The sequence below is a fragment of the Rattus norvegicus genome, chromosome 9 (assembly GCF_036323735.1).
Source record: "Rattus norvegicus strain BN/NHsdMcwi chromosome 9, GRCr8, whole genome shotgun sequence".
Taxonomy (NCBI): domain Eukaryota; kingdom Metazoa; phylum Chordata; class Mammalia; order Rodentia; family Muridae; genus Rattus; species Rattus norvegicus.
Window position 1 is genome coordinate 20,388,927 of NC_086027.1, and position 13,787 is coordinate 20,402,713.

Below are 13,787 nucleotides of genomic sequence, written 5' to 3' on the forward strand. Positions count from 1 at the left end.
CCCCATTCTGTGTGCTTGCTCACTGCTGAGACTGACAAGCATCCCCTGACCTAGTGGTGAAAGCAAAAAACCAACTCCCACAAGTCTTCTGACTGTGGTGCACACACACATGCACACAGACACATACTCTAAACATAGAAGACATGGAACTAACCCTGGAGAAATGACTCCACAGTCAACGCCTACTGCTGCTCTTGCCAAGGACCCACATTCAGTTCCCAGCACCCACATCAGGCAGGCAGCTGGCGACTGCCTTTAACTCCAGCTCCAGGGGCTCTGCTATCTCTTCTGCCCTCTGCTGGCACCTGCAGGAACGTGTTGCACATGTATAGAAGCATGCACACACATGTGCACATAATAAAATTGAAAACCATTTGCAAATTTAGAACAATACACAATAGTCCCAGATGCTGAGCACTGGCCACATGCTCTTCACAAATAGTTTTCACGAGAAGTTTAAAGATAAAAGAAACCTCTGGTTTGACTGGAGAGAAGGCTCGGCAGTTAGACTGCTTGCTGTTTCTCCAGAGAACCTGAGTTTACCTCCAAGCACCCTTGTCTGGGTGGCTCACGGCTATCTGTAACTCCAGCTCCAGAGAATCCAATCCCTTTCTACACCTAGCACATTACTATACACACACACGCACACACACAGACACACACACATATACACACACATACACACACATACACACATATACACACACATACACACACCACACATACCATGCACACACACAGGCACACACACATATACACACACACATACACACACATACCACACACACAGGCACACACACATATACACACACACATACACACACATACCACACACATACCACGCACACACACAGGCACACACATATCCCACCCATACACCCACATTGCTCATACTCATACACATAATTAAAATCAAAACCTTTTATAAATATTTCAAAATGTAGGTCAGCCACTGCGACACATGCTTGCAATCCCAGCACATATGTAATAAGAGCAGAGGGATTTCAAGTTCAAGGCCAGGCTGGACTATTTATTGAGACCATGTCTCCAAAACCAAACATTTCAACTGTGAATCAGGGTGAGAGGCCCAAATATTGAACGATAGCAAGTGAATGAGGTAGAAACAAGAACTGATTTTTTTTAAAGATTTACTTTATGTTTACAAGTGTTTTACTTATGTGTCTGTGTGCTGTGTGCAATCCTGGTGCCTGAGGAGACCAGGAGGAGGCATTGGATCCCCTGGACCTGGAGTTACAGAGACTCGGGAACCGCTTCGAGGATGCTGGGAACTGAACCAGGGTCCTCTTGCAAAAGCAGAAAGTGTTCTTTTTCTTTTTCATTCTTTTTTAGATAACCAAATAAACATTTTATTAACATTTATAGCATTTAAACCAGTGCCATGTTATACAAGACAATTCTGTAAAACAGTGTGCTCTACTGAACTTTCCCCGCGGAGGCCTGGCCTTCCCGAAAGTTCTCCACAGTGAGCTCACGTGTTTTCTCTCTGCCCTGGGTCACGGGACTACTTCACACAGCATTCAGCTTCTTGCTGTAATTTTCGACCTTTTCCATTCTCAGGTGGAGCCCACACTCTCGGGGAAAACCTCTGTTTCTTCTTGAGTGTACTTGTCCAGCCCTTAGGCACTCTCCGTGGTTGAGGGAGCTCTTCCACTAGATCTTTCAGAATCTCTTCTGGGATATCCTCATCTGGAAAAAGATGCAGCCTTTGCATCCTTGTCCTTCTGTGCAGGATTTCAGGCAGCGTGTCACAAGTCGCTAACTTCACCATCGCCACTGGGTCCTTCAGGTGACGCTGGGCAGCTGCCGCCTGTCTGAAGCCCCCTGGGTAGCCAGGATGTGAAGAGCACACTTTTCCTTCCCATTTGTTTCCAGAAAACGCAATGTGTCTTGTGCTTATTATGACAATGTGGTCCCCACAATCACCCAGCTGATGGCACACTGGTTTGTGTAACCCTTTCCATTTATTGGATGCTACGGCCGCAAGTTTGCCAGGGGGGCTGCATTTTGCCATTCAAGAGATACCACATTCAAGCAAAAGTGGCCCACTGCTGGGGCGCCTTAGAGAAACCAGACACGCGGCCCAACCTGCAGCATCCTTCAGTTTCCAGAAAGTGTGCTTAACCACTGAGCCATCTCTCCAGTGCCCCCGTGAAAGGGTATTTAAGATGAGGGGGTGAAAGTTATAGCATTATGATCATGGTTACAAATACCTGTGAATACTCTAGAACTGTAGACTTTAAGGAAAGGAAAAAGTACGGATGTAAATCTCAGCTTAATTTTGAAAGGGTGAACTGTGGGGCAAGAGAGATGGCTCAATGGGTGAGAGCACTGGCTACTCTCCCAAAATACCAGGGATTGATTCCCAACATCTACACAGAGACTCACAACTTTCTATAACTCCAGTTCCAGAGGATCCTCTGTCCTCTTCTGATCTCTGTGGGTACTGAATACATATGAACAGACATGCCTGCTGGCTAAACACACACACACACACACACACACACACACACACACACACACATTTATTATTTTAGTAATTAATAATAATAATAATACAAAATTTAAAGGGCAGATGGAGCTGAGGTCCTCCCTATGTAACCCATAACCAGTGTTTTGAAAATTCCACACAAAACACAGTGTTTAGGACTAGGGTATGACTCACTGCAGATATGAGAACTTGAGTTCAGATCCCCAGGACCCACATAAAACCAGACATAATCTCTAGAAGCTCAGGGTCCAGCCTGGGGTTCATGGTGGTGAACAAGAGATCTTGTCTCAACATGGAACTGACACCCAAGGTTGTCCCCTGATCTCAATGCACATGAAAATGAGGCATGGCGGTGCATGTGCAGAATACAGTTTTACAATAGCAGCAGAGCTCATCAAACCTAAGAAGAAAGCATTGAGAGTGTCCAATGGAACCGGACTTTTGCAATTGTATTAGGAAAAATGACCCAGGCTCAAAAGACAAATATGCTGTGTTTTCTATCATATGCATAATCTCTCTCTCTCTCTCTCTCTCTCTCTCTCTCTCTCTCTCTCTCTCTCTGCATGTGTGTGGGAGGTGTCTGTACATTCATTCATACACACACACACACACACACACACACACACATATGAGAGAGAGAGAGAGAGAGAGAGAGAGAGTGCTCGGTCATCCTCAGCTACATAACAAGCTCAAGGCCTGCCTGGACATTAAGCCCTGTCTCAAAACAAAAGAAGAAAAGTAAGAGGAGGAGGAAAGGAAAGGAAAAAAAGGAGGGAAGGGAGGGAGGAAGGAGGAAAAGAGGCAGAAGGAAGGAGGGGAAATGAACATTTAAAACTTTTACACTAGAATGATAAAACAGTAAGGACATCAAAAGATCCGAGTACATCAATCCCAATTTGCTATTTTAGTTAACAAAGGTCTCCTCTCAGGAAGGGAGTCACACCATGGGAGGGGTAGGGTAACTCACATCATCAAGTCAATTCTCTGTGTACAGCCACAGACTCAGCACAATTCCCAGCAAAATCCCAGGAAGTGTATGAGAAGTAACCATGTCCTACTGGGACCTCGACACTACAGGAAAATGACCCACTGTGTACCTAGTGGGCAGCCACGGGAAGAATTAAGCTGTGGGTCATTCCCAGGAATGCTGGTCCATGCCTGGATTCCCAGCAATTAGGAAATAAGAGCAGACGGATCAATAGTTCATGGCTAGCCTCAGCTATATACCAAATGCCAGGTCAGCCTGGGCTACATGAGGCCCTAACTCAAGGGTGCAGGGGCCGGAGAGGTGACTCTGTGGTTAGGAGTGGTTGCTGCTCTGGAAAAGGACTCCGGTTCAATTCCCAGCAACTCACAATGGCCTTGAACTCCACCCAGTTCTAGAGGATCTGGAACCCTCTCGTGCCTCCACTGGCACGTCCACCCATGTAGTACACTCACAATCAGGCTCACACACAAAGATATATAGAAATGTATTTTGAAAGATACATTGGGATACAGTGTTCTGGAAGTCCCCACTGGGGTCATAATGAGAATATAAATATATTCTCCATTAAAATAGCTTCATATGTTTACAGTAGATACAGAAAATTAGTGATTAATTGAGTGGACACGCTCATTTCAGTAAAGGTGGCAGAGAGGATTTGGTATCTTTCCCCAGTGCCATCACGGGGGATACTGCCCTGGGGATGTGAATCCCTTCAATATGGATAAGGGTGCTCAAAGCTTTCTCTGGCAAAAGCTTGGGGAGCGGGTCAATAAAGCCCTTGGGCCACACGCTCATGGGCACCAGCTGGCGCAGAGGTACCGGGTCACGCCAAGGTAACAGCTGGGGCTTACCCTCAGCTTTTTCCTTCAATGAGTCATTCGAGAGCTGAACGGGAAAAACTGTATCCCTGGAAACCAGTGTCTTCCTCTCCGATGGTAAGCTGGGAGGCACCCGAGGGGCCGGAAGTGGGTCCGGCCTGGGATGGAGGACCACTTTTGTCCGCAAGCTGCACCCACACAGGCAGACCTTTGAAGCGTGTTCCGTGGAGGGGCAGAGCTCATTCCCAGGTGAGTGGGAGTGCTGGACGTCCTGGGTCTGGGTCTTCCACCTCAACCCCTTGTAAAGTCGGGCTTTCCTTTCAAAATGAACGAACAAAGGAATGAATGAATGAATGAGATAGGTAGATGAGATGGATGGAGATAGATAGATGATAGATAGATAGATAGATAGATAGATAGATAGATAGATATAGATGATAAATAAGACAGAATTGAAAAAAGTCCTGGGAGAAAGACAAAAAGATCCCCCAAAATGAGACATCCCAACCTGACTTCGAAATCATCCTCCATTTTTCCCAAGGACATGCTCTTCTTTCTGCAATGAAAATAGAGAGGCGGATTCTACAACAAGGTATATGGCTCGGTTTCCTCTACAGAGAGAAGAGGTTGGAGGCTTGTTGGAGAGAGTGGATGATTCATAACAGCAGCGGTCCTGATGGGTTTCCGGAGAAGGAAGGAAGGATGCTGGGACAGAGACATCCTATTCCCTCGATTGGAGGGTAGAGTACCTCCAACATGTCTTCCAACACCTCAAGTGGGAGAGCCAGTCAGACTCACTCGTGCATACAGTCTTCGATGGGAACTGACATGTGACTGAGGGCGAGAGGAGAAGTGGCACAAGGGACAGACTGGACACTTCAAGTTCCCTACCTCTAGCACTAGCTTTCTGAGTCCTTGAAAGTCCAAGCGGGACAAGTTGTGAAGGGCCCCTCCCCTTCTGTGATGTCACAGGTGATGTCACAGATGGGCGTGTTCATAGGGCCCCTGCGTTACGTTGCTGAATTCCCTAACTTCTCTCTCTGGAGTCCACAAGGTCCTGCTTCTCCTGGTAGTACCATAACAGCATTTGGCTACGAAGCACAGAGCGTAAGGTGTACTCATTGCACAGGGCTGATGTAACCTCAGAATCACCACAAACAAATGGCTTTTTTTTTTAAAGGTTTATTCATTTTATTATATATAAGTACACTGTAGCTGTCTTCAGATACACCAGAAGAGGGCATTGGATCTCTTTACAGATGGTTGTGAGCCACCATGTGGTTGCTGGGAATTGAACTCAGGACCTCTGGAAGAGCAGTCGGGTGCTCTTAACCGCTGAGCCATCTCCAGCCCCAAACAAATGGCTTTAACCCTAAATAACCTGTTCCTCTCATGGCTCAGGAAGCCAGAGGTCCATGGTCAAGATTATTGGCAGGATTGGCTCCCTCCTGAGGCTCTGAGGCAAACCTTTTCTATTCCTTGTTGCCGTGGGTAACCAAGGATACTGGACTCTCTGGCTGGTGCTCTGTGGTTATTAGTTCTGTTTTTATTTTACATGTGTGTGCTTGTGCGGATGTATGTTACATATATGCAAGTACCCAGGGCGCAGGCTGGAAGAGGGCATCGGATCTTGGAGTTGGAGTTATAGGTCTGTCTGATGCGGGTCTGGGAACCACATTCTGTTCTTTTGGAACAGCAGCAAGTGCACTTAGCCACTGAGCTGTGTCTCTAGTCCATGATGGTTAATTTTCATTACTAATGTGACACAATCCAGAATTGCCTTGGAGGCAGGTTTCCGGCCATGTTAATGAGGGTTTTCTGAACTGTGTTTTATTGAGCTGGGAAGACTCACCCACTGTGGGTGGCACCATTCCCTAGTAAGGTATTTCTGAAGTATATAAGAATTGGAAAGAGCCAACTTTGTCACACCATGTATGCATTAATTCTTGGCACTCTGCTCTTAACTCCAGATGTAATGGACTAGCTGCTTCAAGTACCCACCTTTTTGACTTAACTGTGAGCTAAATCTTTCCCCCTTAAGTGTTGTCAGGATATTTTATCATAGCAAGAGGAAAAGAAACTAAGACAGGGCTTTACTCTACTCTTTGCCCCCACCACCATATGGTGCTTAAATGCTCTTCCACTAGGCTTTCTAGCCATTAATTGGAATTAGGACTAGCAGAAATCACTACAATCTTGTCTTTGCTCGGGTAATAACATCTGCCAAAACTCTCCAAGTTTTCATTCTGAGGTTCTGAGTGACATGAATTTAAGGGAAAGGAACTATTTATGAAGATATGGACAGGCAAACCTGGAGAGATTGCAAACCTAGAAAGCTGAACACAATCCCAGACCTTCATAGTGTGAAGAATCCACCACAGAAATGGGAGGGAGAGCTGTGGAAAGTTGTTTATGTGGAGAGAGCTGTGATCAACCACGTAGAGAAAAAAAAAAACGTGAGCCCAGCCATTATTCCCCACCCCCTCAGATCTTTGGCCAAGGCCATAGAAACCACTGCTTATGGACCTTGTAGGCCACCTCCCAAGATGATTGAGACACCAATACCATGAAAATGTATCAGAGTACCAGCAGCTATATGTCCTGAAAGCAGCCAGCAGACTGGAATGGACAAGACATGGGCAAAGACCATGAAGAGGAGGAGTGTCTCCCTATACATGGGGGAACTCCGGGAATCTCTCTCTGTTGGGAGCCCATACATAAAGAATGGACCCATCTCCTGGAAACGGAAACATGATGGGGTCACATCTGAATCCACACACTGACCCTAACCACACAGAGCCAACTTTGAAGGCGTTTTAATTTCACCAGCTTATCTTTTTTAATCTATGCTTAATTATGCATACCTGTGTGTGTGTGCACATTACACACATGTTTGTATGTGTGAATGGATGTGTGTGCATATTGCACACATGTTTGTATGTGTGAATGGATGTGTGTGCATGTTACACACGTGTTTGTGTGTGTGAAGGATGTGTGTGTGCGTGTTTCACACATGTTTATGTGTGTGAAGGATGTGTGTGTGCATGTTTCACACATGTTTATGTGTGTGAATGGATGTGTGTGTGCGTGTTACATACATGTTTGTGTGTGAAGGATGTGTGTGCATGTTTCATACATGTTTGTGTGTGTGAATGGATGTGTGTGCATGTTACACACATGTTTATGTGTTAAGGATGTGTGTGCATGTTACACACATGTTTATGTATGTGAATGGATGTGTGCATGTGCATGTTACACAAGTTTGTAAATGGATGTGTGTGCATGTTACACACATTTGTGTGTGGGAGTGGATGCTGGGGACCCAAACTCAGGGCCTGAGGCTTGCACAGCAAGCACTTTACCCACTAAGCCATCCCCCCAATCCTAGTCAACTATGTTTTTAGAGTTGTTTTGGGTTTTACAATGTTGACCAAAAGTGCAATAAATTCTCACATAATCCAACACCTTCCGCACCCACCCTGCCACTGGCAGCCTGCCCACATTAGCAGTTCCAGACGATTGGAGCATCCATGAAACAATGAACCAGGCCTGGTAAAGGCCTTATTAAGTGGACTTGTTGCCTGGCATCCTGGCAAGGTCACTCTGTTTAAAGCATTTATTCAGACTATCTGCCATTTGGAATTCTGGAAAGAACACAGACTTCATGTTTTGGTTTTGTTTATTTTTGTGACAGGATCTCATGTAGCCTAGGATAGCCTGGAACTTTCTATGTAGCCCAGGATGGTCTGAATTCCTAATCCTCCTGCCTCCACCTCCCAAGCGCTGGGATTACATGTGAACATCGACACTGACTGTGGCATTTGTCACTCACTCTCATTTCTTTCTCTTTTTTTAATTTTTTTCAAGACAGGGTTTCTCTGTATAGCCCTGGCTGTCTAAAACTAGCTCTGTAGACCAGGCCGGCATTGAACTCAGAGATCCACCTGTCTCTGCCTCCTGACCGCTGGGATTAAAGGCGTGCACCACCACCACCCAGTTCCTTTTCTGCTCTTATTTCTTTCTGTTGAGACAGGGTGTCGTATAGTACAGACTGGTCTACAGTCCACTACTCGGTCAGGGCTGAACTCCTGATCCTCCTGACTCCTACTCCTGAGTGCTGAACTACAAACTAGATTACACACTCTCATGCCAGTTCCCCTCACTCTTTAATTTTTTAATATTTATTTATTTAAACGCATTACTTACTTATTGTACGAGTACACTGTAGCTGTCTTCAGACACACCAGAAGAGGGCATCTGATCCCATTACAGATGCTTGTGAGCTACCATGTGGTTGCTGGGAATTGAACTCAGGACTTCTGGAAGAGCAGTCAGAGCTCATAACCTCTGAGCCATCTCTCGGCCATTCACTCTAACCTTCGCCAGTTGTTCCACCCAAGCTGGCCTAATCAAACTCACCTCCTCCCATGCCAACCTCCCAAGCACCTCAGGTTGTTTCCTTCCCGATGTCCCTGAGCATCCTGCTCCTCCAGCCTCCTTGGCTGGACCTTCCAGCTGTAAAGGTTCCTCTCCTTCCTGACCTTGGAAGGATAGCCTCCCCGGGGCTGCCTCTCCACAGGCCACCTTCAGTGAGTATGTTCATTTTCTGCAGCAACCAATCCAGTGGCTGAAAAGAAGGGATTTATTTTATTTATAATGATTTATTTACTTCTCCCCTCACATCTGGAAGCCAGAAGTCAGAAGATCATAGTTCCGCGTCCCTTGTGGGACTTTAGGGAGGCTTCCTGACTTACTCCTCTAGCTGCTGGTAGCTGCCGGCTTGCTGTTCTCTAGTCTTTGTCAGCTTGGTCCTCCCCCTTCCTCTGTCTACATGGCTTTCTTCCCTCTGTGTGTCCATATTCATTCATTCATTCGTTCGTTCGTTCGTTCGTTCGTTCTCTTCTGCTCCCCCTACCTCCTCTATTTTTGTTTTGTTTTGAAAGAAAGTCTATTTAACCCTGGCTGTCCTGGAATTCCCTATGTAGACTAGACTAAGCTGGCCACAAACTCAGAGATCTGCTTGTCTCTGCCTCCCAAGTGCTGGAATAGGCCACCATATCTTTATTTATAAACAAACAATAAATAAAATTTATTATCATAATAAACAAGCTTTATATTATGTTTAAGTGTGTGTGTGTGTGTGTGTGTGTGTGTGTGTGTGTGTGTCTGAGTGTGTGCACTTGGGCACAGTTGCACACAGAGGTCAGACGCGAGTACCAGGTCCCCTGGAGCTGGAGGGACAGGGGTTGTGAACCGTTCAACATGAGTCAAATTCTGATCCTCCGAAAGAACAACTCAAGCACGGAGGCAGGTTTTTAGCCCTGATTCACTCTTCTTATAAAGACTCCAATTGGATTAGAGCACTTCCTAATCTAAGATTTCACCTTGATTACATCTGGGACAGCACCTACTTCCCAATCAACTCACATCCACAGGTTCCTGGGAAGCCGAAGTTCTGGAGGAGACATCACTACTCGATCCAAGACAGTGATGTCACTGGGCTTCGTGGCTTCAAAACCCATCTAGACATCCCTTGACTCTAAGTCCTCTTCTCTCCTGCTTCTCCGCCCCTCAACTCTCATGCCCAGAGTGTGTGCGTTCTGCTGGACTCTCAGTCCTATGCTTCTTCCCTCCCATCAGACTCTTCTGATAATGGGCTAGAGAGATAGCTCAGTAATTAAGAGAACTGGCTGCTGTTTGTTCAGGGTACCTGAGTTCAATCCCCAGCAACCATATGAATCCAGCACCCTCTTCTTGCCTCTGCAGGGCCCAGACACGCACATGGTGTCGTAAGACACCTACTTATCTAGAATTTAGTCATTTCATCATTAAGAAGTGGCATCTGCAGTGAGGTGGCCCACAGGTAAAAGCACATGCCACCTGCATGTGATGACCTGCATTCAATCGCTAGGGCCCACATGATAAGAAGAGAGTCAACTCCCATAAGCTGCCTCCTGATCTCCACATATGTGCTGTGGCAGTGTGCCCTGCCCCATCACAAAATAAACAACTTAAGCCAGGTGGTGGTGGTGGCACATGCCTTTAATCCCAGCACTCAGGAAGCAGAGGCAGGCAGATCTCTGTAGGTTCAAGACCAGCCTGGTGTACTAAGTTCTAGGATAGCCAGGATTACACAGCAAAAAAACTGTTTCAAAAACAAACAATAAGCCAAACCAAACAAATAAAAGAGATGGAGTCTATTTCTCTTATCCTGAATCTTCGAAGGTTTCTATGGCTGTGTTCACAGCATTTGGTGGGAGAAGGGAGGGCCAGTGGGATGGGGTTGGCAGGCAAAAGGTATTGTTGATAAACTTGATGACCGAGATCAATCCCTGAGGTCCTTAGAGTGGATGGAGAGAACCAACTCCCACAAGTCTGTCCTTTAACTATCTAACTATCTACCTACCTACCTATATATCTATCTACCTATCTATCTCACATATAATCAATCAAAAAGTTAATCAATCATAAGTGTTTTTAAAAAATAAAGGGTCAGAGAGTGGTGGCACACACCTTTGATCCAAGCATTTGGGAAGCAGAGGCATGTGGATCTCTGAGTTTGAGCCCAGTCTGGTCTATAGAGTAAGTTCCAGGCCAGACAAGGTTTTTATACAGAGAAACTTTATCTCAAAAACAAACAATCAAATAAATAAGGGCCTGAAGAAATTCCTCAGCTGCTCTTGCAAAGGACCTGGCTTCAATTCCTAGCCCCATAGGTTGGCTCACAACTACCTGTAACTTCAGTTCCGAAGGATTCAACACCTCTTCCGGCCCATGGGGGCACCCATACCCATAAAATAAATTGAAATATATAAATAAAAGTGAATTAAAGTTACATTAATTTTTGAAGATATACCAGTGTCAGACTGACTGTGCTACTGTACTGTGGGCCTATGAGCCTCTTGATATTAAGGAAAATTAAGAATTCTTGCTGGGTATAGTGGGGAGCACCTATAATCCCAGCCCTCAAGAGGTCAAGACAGAAGAATCAGTAGTGCAAGGCCATCCTTGGCTTCATATCAAACCAGAGGCCAGCCTGGGCTACATGAAACCATGTATACAGAAAATGCATCTCGGAATCATAGTTGTGCAAAGCTTTAAAAGTCCAGTATGCTCGTGAGTGCACTTCAGAATAAACCCATAGCAGAGAAGGAAAGCTAACCTAGAACATTTCCCAGAAGGCCAAGCAGGGGCCAGGGAAAATGAGTGGTGTTTTCCTAGACAAAACACCCGGGGCCCAATGAAGAAACCTCCATCGCCAAGATAAAGGGTCTTCCCGACGCTTACCCAGGAGTGTCCCCCAAAGGCATGGTCCAGGGACTGCCTCTGTCTGTCAGTCTGCTTGACTGTCTTGCACTGTGGGTAGACATGGGTGTTAAAGTGCCAGCTCATAGTGCTGTCCCAGAGGAATTCTGCCAACCTAATGGGAAGGATTCACCCGCACTGGAAACCTGGACACAGAATGGAAGTCAATCACACTCATTGGTCAACAAGCAAGGCCAGGCCCACAGGAAAGCAACGTGGGTGTCTGCCTCACTAGTGTCAGCCCATGCGACTCCCGCTCTCCGAGCTGCATGCCTCCTGGGCTCAGCCTGGGCCAGTTGCATTACGTGGCTGTCTGTCAACAGAAGACTACAATTATGTGCAATCCAGTGGCAGGTCTAATAACTGCTGTAATTTCCAAGTAGTGATGAATGTAATGATATTTTGAGATATCTGCAACAACGGAGCGTGATACGGAAATACACATGATTCCTGCTGCCAACAATGTCTCCCGCCACGCTAATGTCTCTGCAGCCGGTTGGTTGTCCACATTCCGCAGGGAAAGAAATGCTAGATTCCTGGTCAAGGCCCAGGAAAACAAGGCTGTATTTCTGCAGTCAATCCCACAGTCTCTCCAGCTTAAGAGTGTGTGAACTCAGTTTGGGACATTTGTCCCAAAGCCTTGGTGCAGGGAGAGCAAGCCAGGAGACGTGTGGTGGGACATTTCCTGGTGACACGTGACCAAACTCACCTGTTTGCCCAGGGTAGGGGGCTGCCAAATCAGGTGATTCTACTCAAGTGCGTTCTAGCACAGCAGTGGTTAATTGAGCTTATCCCCAGGAGCACGGACAAGGGCAAGAGCAAATGCAAACTCAGGAAAGCTGGGTCTCCGGAGCTCCCCAGACAACTGAGGCAGGAGCTCCCCAGACAACTGAGGCAGCGAGGCTGGATCTCTCCTTCCCATCAATTTCTAAAGCTCATACAACCTTGGTGAGGCGCCTGGAGGATCTTCTAATTTTCAGGATGTTTTCTGCAACTTGCGAGACTTATTTTCTTACTAAGTCTCTACATTCCTTAATTCCCTGAGTCTCATCTGACCCCTCCAGGATGAAATGTTTCAGTTCCCAAGACACTGCGTCTCAACAAGGTTTGAGAAGGGCAGAAAGTTCTTGTGCTTTAGTCCTGCCTGACGCCCCCCCCCCCCCACAGCACCCTTTTTCCTGGCTGGCTTCTCATACACCTCAGTTCCACTCGGACTTCACTGAGGAGACTATCCAAATGGCTATACTCCGAGGAGAGGGGAGCGTAACAGTTAGCAGCCTATCTGTTGCCTGTGGTGAAGAAATAGACCCAGTACCCAATAAGATGTCTCTTCCACAGTGGCCAGGGTCGCTCTTCAGAGTCAAAGGAAGTCATTCTTAGCCTCTACACTCGGCTCCAAGTCTATGACCTTTAGGGGGTTGTGCCTCTCTCCAAACTCACAAGAATCCTCACAGTCCAGGCCTAGGAACTAGGCCCCCATCCCACCCGCACTCCCGATATTCAGAACCATTTGTTTCCTTTCAGGAAAAAAAGCATTGTACCTAGCAACTTATAAAACTTCATAGTTTTGGGGCTGGGGATTTAGCTCAGTGGTTAGAGTGCTTACCTAGGAAGCGCAAGGCCCTGGGTTCGGTCCCCAGCTCCGAAAAAAAGAACCAAAAAAAAAAAAAAAAAAACTTCATAGTTTCAGAGGGATAGAGTTCATGACTGTCATGGCGGGGAGCATAGAAGCAGGCAGGCAGGCAGAGTGCTGGAGCAGTCGCTGAGAACTTTACATCTTGATCCACAAGCACAAAGCAGAGAGAGCTAACTGGGAATGGGTTGGGCTTTTCATGAAAGCCCCGCCCAGTGACACACCCCTTCACAAGGCCACTCCTCCTAATCGTTCCCTAACAGTTCCAGCAATAGGGAACCAGGCCTTCAGATATGTGAGCCCGCGGGTGGGAGAGAGCATTCTCATTCCAACCACTACAGATCCAGTCTCAATAAAGTGGAGAGTGGCCAGAGGAAGATACCTGACATACATCTCTCAGGAACTTAGACTCCGAGCAAACTCAGGACTCGTGGCTTCGAAGCAGAAAGGGATTTCAGGACTAGACAGCATGAAGCAGAGCTGAGATTTCATTACAGTTAGAAAGACTCAAGAAAAAAAATAAAATGCACCAAG

The 13,787-nt window shown here is 46.5% G+C and overlaps 1 long non-coding RNA gene across 3 annotated transcripts; it reads right to left on the reverse strand.

Annotated features, from left to right (window-relative positions):
• Window positions 1–3,957: 3,957 nt before the first annotated feature.
• 1700067P10Rikl (RIKEN cDNA 1700067P10 gene like) lies at window positions 3,958–5,256 on the reverse strand. 3 transcript variants are annotated; one of them, NR_176810.1, is made up of 3 exons: window positions 5,207–5,256; window positions 4,824–4,871; window positions 3,958–4,632 (listed from the first exon to the last, which is right to left on the reverse strand). It is a non-coding gene; the product is annotated as an RIKEN cDNA 1700067P10 gene like (long non-coding RNA). The 3 variants fall into 3 exon arrangements; NR_176811.1 differs by having other exon boundaries at window positions 5,114–5,256; NR_176812.1 differs by having other exon boundaries at window positions 5,065–5,256.
• Between the last annotated feature and the right edge of the window lie 8,531 nt (window positions 5,257–13,787).